The sequence below is a fragment of the Phyllobates terribilis genome, unplaced genomic scaffold, assembly GCF_046119375.1.
Source record: "Phyllobates terribilis strain yellow unplaced genomic scaffold, ASM4611937v1 Scaffold_8__6_contigs__length_399053987, whole genome shotgun sequence".
In the NCBI taxonomy this organism is placed as follows: Eukaryota; Metazoa; Chordata; class Amphibia; order Anura; family Dendrobatidae; genus Phyllobates; species Phyllobates terribilis.
In genome coordinates, this window is record NW_027362768.1 from 266,596,531 (window position 1) to 266,603,082 (window position 6,552).

General features: G+C 42.9%; 1 protein-coding gene across 3 annotated transcripts in view; it reads right to left on the minus strand.

Annotated features, from left to right (window-relative positions):
- The window catches only part of CSDC2 (cold shock domain containing C2), a 53,629-nt gene extending 47,427 nt beyond the window's left edge, over positions 1–6,202 (minus strand). Inside the window, exon 1 of one of the 3 annotated variants that reach the window (XM_073644221.1) lies at positions 6,048–6,202. The gene's annotated coding sequence lies outside the window, so the exon portion shown is untranslated. Of the gene's footprint in view, positions 1–5,947 lie in introns of all 3 variants that reach the window. The other 2 variants (XM_073644223.1, XM_073644222.1) reach the window with 2 other exon arrangements.
- Positions 6,203–6,552: the final 350 nt, after the last annotated feature.

Below are 6,552 nucleotides of genomic sequence, written 5' to 3' on the forward strand. Positions count from 1 at the left end.
CAACAACCATGAGAGCGAATCAACTTCCAAGTCCCCGTTCTTTGTAGTATATGGTCAACATCCCCGAATTCCGTTTCCCAGTCCAAGTACTCTCCCTGCTCCAGTTTCCACTGAGGACGTTTTTAAGGTAGAGAACATTCTGGCCACCAAGAGGGTAAGAGGAAAAACCTTTTTTCTGGTGGATTGGAAGGGGTTTGGCCCAGAGGAGAGAACTTGGGAACCCAGGGAGAACATTCATGCCCCGCTTCTTCTTGAAAAATTTCTTTCTGGCCTAAAAAAGAGGGGGCGTAATGGGGGGGGGGTACTGTAGCTTCCTGCTTCTGCCGACGCGCCGCCCTAAGGAGTCCCCGGCCAATTGCCGGAGGTCCTCCCATATTTAAAGCACCTCCTCCAATATGGAGGTGCCCGAGCAATAGTTGATGCACAGTATACTTACCTCTGCTTCAGCACTCAGGTCCCGCTGCTAGCCTACTAGTCCTGCCCGCCAGTCTGACTATCAGTCCAGTCCGCCAGCCTGACTACTCTCCAGCCCGACAGTCTGTCTTCCGTTCTGTCCGCCAGTCTGTCTATGGGCTTTGCCTGCCTGCTTACCTGGAGGCTCCTGCCCGTCATTTACCGTGACCACCTGTCTGCCAACTTGGAGGCTCCCGCCCGTCACTTGCCGTGACCACCTGTCTGCCTACCTGGAGGCTCCTGCCAGTCACTTGCCGTGACTACCTGTCTGCCTACCTGGAGGCTCCTGCCCGTCACTTGCCATGACCACCTGACAGCCTACCTAGAGGCTCCCGCCTGTCACTTGCCGTGACCACCTGACAGCCTACCTAGAGGCTCCCGCCTGTCGCCTGCTGTCTCTGCCAGTTCATCTACCCAGATCTCTCGTCAGCCTGCCTGCTGTGCTCATCTGCAGTATCGGTCAGTCCCAGCCATCTGACCCGTGGGAGTCACCTGCTCTCTTACAAGGTCGTCCCCAGAGTAGCGCCTGGTCCCTCTGCTCGGTCCCTCTCTGGTCACAGAGTCGATAGCCGCCGTAAGACCTAGGTCGGTCCAAGTTGATACTTAGTTACGCCCCTCTGGGTCCCTGCTTGCACCGCAGCACAGAGGTTCTACCACCCGGATCCATAACAGTGTGTCTTGATAATTGCCAATAATTTCCATCTATTGTCTATTCCATTTGCACAACAGCATGTGAAATTGATTGTCAATCAGTGTTGCTTCCGAAGTGGACAGTTTGATTTCACAGAAGTTTGATTTACCTGGAGTTATATTCTGTTGTTTAAGTGTTCCCTTTATTTTTTTGAGCAGTGTATAATTAGTATGTGCCATTTTAGAACATTTCAAACACAATAAAACACATATTAATCCCAATCAATAAATCCTTTTCAACCCCTTTAAGACCAGATTGTTCATGACTATTTTTGGTTTAACCTCTGTCTTTAGAAGTTGCAAAATATGGTACACAGCATACTTGTACAAAAATCTGAGACTTTCTCAGTACTCAACAGATTTTAAAAGTTCTGATAAAAGCTTCCTTGCAGATTAGTTCCTGTTTAAAGGGAATTTGTCAGAAGGTTTTCACAACCCAAACTATTTGTATGCACATGTAGCGCTTTCAAAGAAAAGTCCAGCAATACCTTTACATGACCAGTCCGTTTCTCTGTTACTGAGAAATCAGCATTTGACTGGATATATAAATGAGTCAGAATCGGAAGTCTCTGTCACTCCAGCTCTATTCCCCGCCCAGCACCGCCTCCTCCTCATGCTTGACTGTCAGCGCCTTTACCTGAAGTCATACAGCAGAGAGGCTGTTAGTAAAACAGGAGGAGGCACCACTGGGTGGGGAATAGAGCTGGAGTGACAGAGGCTTCAGGTCTACAGCCTTACTTACATACCAATTCGAAAGCTCTTTTCTAGGTAACTAAGGAAAGAACTGGCCATGTAAAGGTATGGCTGGACTTGCTTTGAAAGAGCTGAATGCACATATAAATAGTTTTGGGTGGGGGGATTTGAAGTCTGCTGACAGATTTCCTTTTACCTCTTCACAGCAGGAGGTAAACTTACATCATATGTCGGCTCCATGATTGTGATGCAGGCTCGCACGCCGAGCCCGCATCTTTCCCTGCACATGGCGGCTGATTTAATAAGCCATCATGTGACTCTAACAGCCACAGGTGGAGATGAGCTCCGCCAAACGCTATTAACCTATTAAATCCTGCTGTCAATCTCTGACAGCGGCATTTCACACACGGCGACAAGTGCGCACATTGTTCAATGCCCCCACTGGCATGCCAGTGACATGATCACGGGGCACCGATGGGTTGTCAGGACAGCTGAGGGTCTGCTGGCTGGGTGAGGGCTTATTTTTTGCGCCCTGAGCTGGCGTTTTTATTGATACCATTTTGGGGTAGATACAATGTTTTAATCGCGTCATAATGCAATGTTGAGGCAGCCAAAAAAAGATGTAATTCTGGAGTTTCGATTTTTTTCTTGTTATGCCGTTTTCAGATTGGATTAATTTACTTTATATGTTGATAAATCAGACATTTCGGAACGCAGTGATACCAAACTGTATGTATCTGATCACCTGTGCTATACATAGCAGCGCTTAAGCTGCTATATATAGAAAAAACAATGATCTCCTATGAATGCCGGCCATAAGCCAGCGTTCACAGGAGAATCATAATGCCAGGCAAAGGGGTCTTCTGTCATGACAACCTATCAGTGTCACCCGATCATGTGACAGCGGCGTCGATGGGAGGGATATGTGACGCACTTCCTGGCTGGCACGTGTTAAATCCTGCTGTCAGAGATTGACAGCGGGATTTAACAGGTTAACAGCGGCAGGTAGAGCTCTGATCCACCCACTGCTGTTAAAGGCACATGAAAGCTGATTAAATCAGTTATGTGCGGGGAAAGATGCAGGCTCAGCGCCGGAGCCTGCATCAAAGTCAGGAACATGATATATGATGTAAATAAATGTAATATTTTGTGAAGGGGTGAAGTAAAGAAAGAAAAAATTATACGTTTGGCATCTGCGTATTCATACTGACCTGAAGAATCATATTTCCAGGTGAGGTTTACTATATAGTAAACATGGGAATAAATTATTTCAACGCACTTGGAATATTTTTTCTCGTTTTCCAGTACACTATGTGGTAAAATCAATGGGTGTCATTCAAAGTTACAACTCGTCCCGCAAAAAAACAAACCCTCATACTACTAAAATGATGGAAAAATAAAAAAACGTATGGCTCTTGGAAGCAGGGGAGGAAAAAATGAAAACTGGCCATGATGTGAAGGGGTTAAAAGAATGGGCGCTGAGCATCAGTTGTTGGCATCGGCCGCTCCACATTGAATAAAGCTGTGCTGTTCAGCTCCGCTCAATGGTTATAGCCACCACCGAAGCTAATGACTGATCAGTGGGGTGCCAGGTCATCAATATTATCTGCCCAGACAAGCCATTTAATAATCTCATCTAATTAGCTGGCAATGTATTCCACTGTGGATTTTATAGGTGTGGAAAATCTGCAGCAAATGTGTCTTGCATGTTGCCTTATGTATTACCGCAAGAGGTTTTAATCTTATGCAAATTTATGATTGGCAAACAATTAACATGAAATCTCTCTTCTTCAATCAGCGTGCAAGGCCGTAATAGCAGCACAACTATGCGCCATTTATCTACAATGTCTTCCCAGAACCTTCCACATCAGATCACCAGCATATCTGTGTATCACACACAATTGGTTATGCCCCCAAATATAACAGCACGCCAAGCTTTTAGCATAGCCGCATCAATCCTATGTTATTCCGAGGCCTGGATTTCTGTTCATTTTAGTAATGGAGTCATTTGTTCCCTGGGAAAGTGGCTTACACCTCTCCAATCTACAGGACCAAGACATTATCTGAGCTCTGCACCAGGGAACCGCCAGCTGTTTAATAAGTGTTGGTAAGAGCCATTCTGGAAAAGGCGCCGCTCTGATTATCAGGAGGACTGTCCCGGGGGTGGCGTGGAGAGAACATTTCTCACCAGATTAGATTTTACGCAAAAACGTCTGAACCTTCTTTGTGTCTCATTTTAGCAGCAGGTGCAGGCTGCGTCTGACTACAGAGAATACCCTTCATCTACAAGGCAGTGAGTGGGCAGAAGATCGTCCTGGACCCCGCAAAGCAGCTAAAAATAAAAGCAGTAGTGCTGCAGTCAGCCGGATCTGCTGGGATTGTGACACATGAAGAAATCCGCCCTTGTTTGGCCAGAAGAGAAAACATCACGTTTCTGTACAAACCTGTCACTGCCTCTATGGATTGTACAATTATTATTATTATGGTCGTAATGACTGACAGATAAAGAACCTAAAGCCCTTTTATTTTAGGGTTTGGTTGTCTGACAACATATTACAATCTGGCCATATTATTGCTCTTAAAACATGCATTAGAGATTTTTGCCATTTTATAGCCGGCAATACACAGCACAATTTGTGACTGTTCTGGGAATGTAAATCCCCAAATATTAGAGATTTTGATTTCTATGTTTTCTATCGATGGTGATTTATGCAATCTGGTCACATGATCTTTTTTTTTTTTCATCGTTGCAGGCAATGGGAATCATACAGATAGGATAATGATACGTACAAATTATTTAATCCTCAAAAAATATGCTCAAATATTTGCAAAAATAGATGTTATAATAAATGATACAATTGTAACATTAGTTACTATGATTCAGTAGCTGGAAAAGAAAATGACATCCTCAGCAAATATTTAGATATATTTGCACCATGTACTGGGAGTATATATACAATAACCCTGTATACACACTGCACATTGGGATTATATATACAATAACCCTGCATATACGCTGCACATTGGGATTATATATACAATAACCCTGTATACACGCTGCACATTGGGATTATATATACAATAACCCTGTATATACACTGCACAATTGGGATTATATATACAATAACCCTGTAAATACACTGCACATTGGGATTATATATACAATAACCCTGTATAAACACTGCACATTAGGATTATATATACAATAACCCTGTATACATGCTGCACATAGGATGAGAACTGGGAGTATATATACTATAACCCTGTATATACGCTTCACATAGGATGAGAACTGGGAGTATATATACAATAACCCTGTATATACGCTGCACATTGGGATTATATATACAATAACCCTGTATATACGCTGCACATTGGGATAATATATACAATAACCCTGTATATACGCTGCACATTGGGATTATATATACAATAACCCTGTATACACACTGCACATTGGGATTATATATACAATAACCCTGTATATACACTGCACAATTGGGATTATATATACAATAACCCTGTAAATACACTGCACATTGGGATTATATATACAATAACCCTGTATAAACACTGCACATTAGGATTATATATACAATAACCCTGTATACACACTGCACATTGGGATTATATATACAATAACCCTGTATATACACTGCACATTGGGATTATATATACAATAACCCTGTAAATACACTGCACATTGGGATTATATATACAATAACCCTGTATAAACACTGCACATTAGGATTATATATACAATAACCCTGTATACACACTGCACATTGGGATTATATATACAATAACCCTGTATATACACTGCACATTGGGATTATATATACAATAACCCTGTATATACACTGCACATTGGGATTATATATACAATAACCCTGTAAATACACTGCACATTGGGATTATATATACAATAACCCTGTATACACACTGCACATTGGGATTATATATACAATAACTCCGTATATACACTGCACATAGGATGAGTATGTGCCAGGAATCAATGATCTGGCCATTGGTATGTGTCGTGACACCCATTGCATGCCACAGATGACTTGGAAGATCAGAAGATATGGTGGATTTAAAGGGTCTTCCTTACCTTGTCTTCCCCCACTCATAGAGGACAGGCTCAGCTGTCATTCAGGTTTCCTCCCAAAAACAGCTATGACCCCTGTGTGTATACAAGCCTTAGTTCTCACCTTCTAGAGACACTTAAAGGGCACCGTTCTCCTAGATCCAAGTGTTCCTTGTTATTTGGATCTGAATTCTCCTGCACACCCCTCTGCGGTGACGTCTATGACAGTGGGGAAGGAGGAGGAGTCTCAGGACTGTCCCTTTAAAGCCACAGCCTGAATAGCAATGTGCTGGGCTGCAGAGATTATCTAACTAAAGCGCTCAAAAATGCCAGGAGGGTAGGACACAGTAACCTGTTGTGTGCCAGACCTCAGAAAAGTATGTCACGTTCATTTGACCATATACACTGCTCAAAAAAATAAAGGGAACACTTAAACAACAGAATATAACTCCAAGTAAATCAAACTTCTGTGAAATCAAACTGTCCACTTAGGAAGCAACACTGATTAACAATCAATTTCACATGCTGTTGTGCAAATGGAATAGACAATAGATGGAAATTATTGACAATTATCAAGACACAATAAAGGAGTGGTTCTGCAGGTGGGGACCACAGACCACATCTCAGTA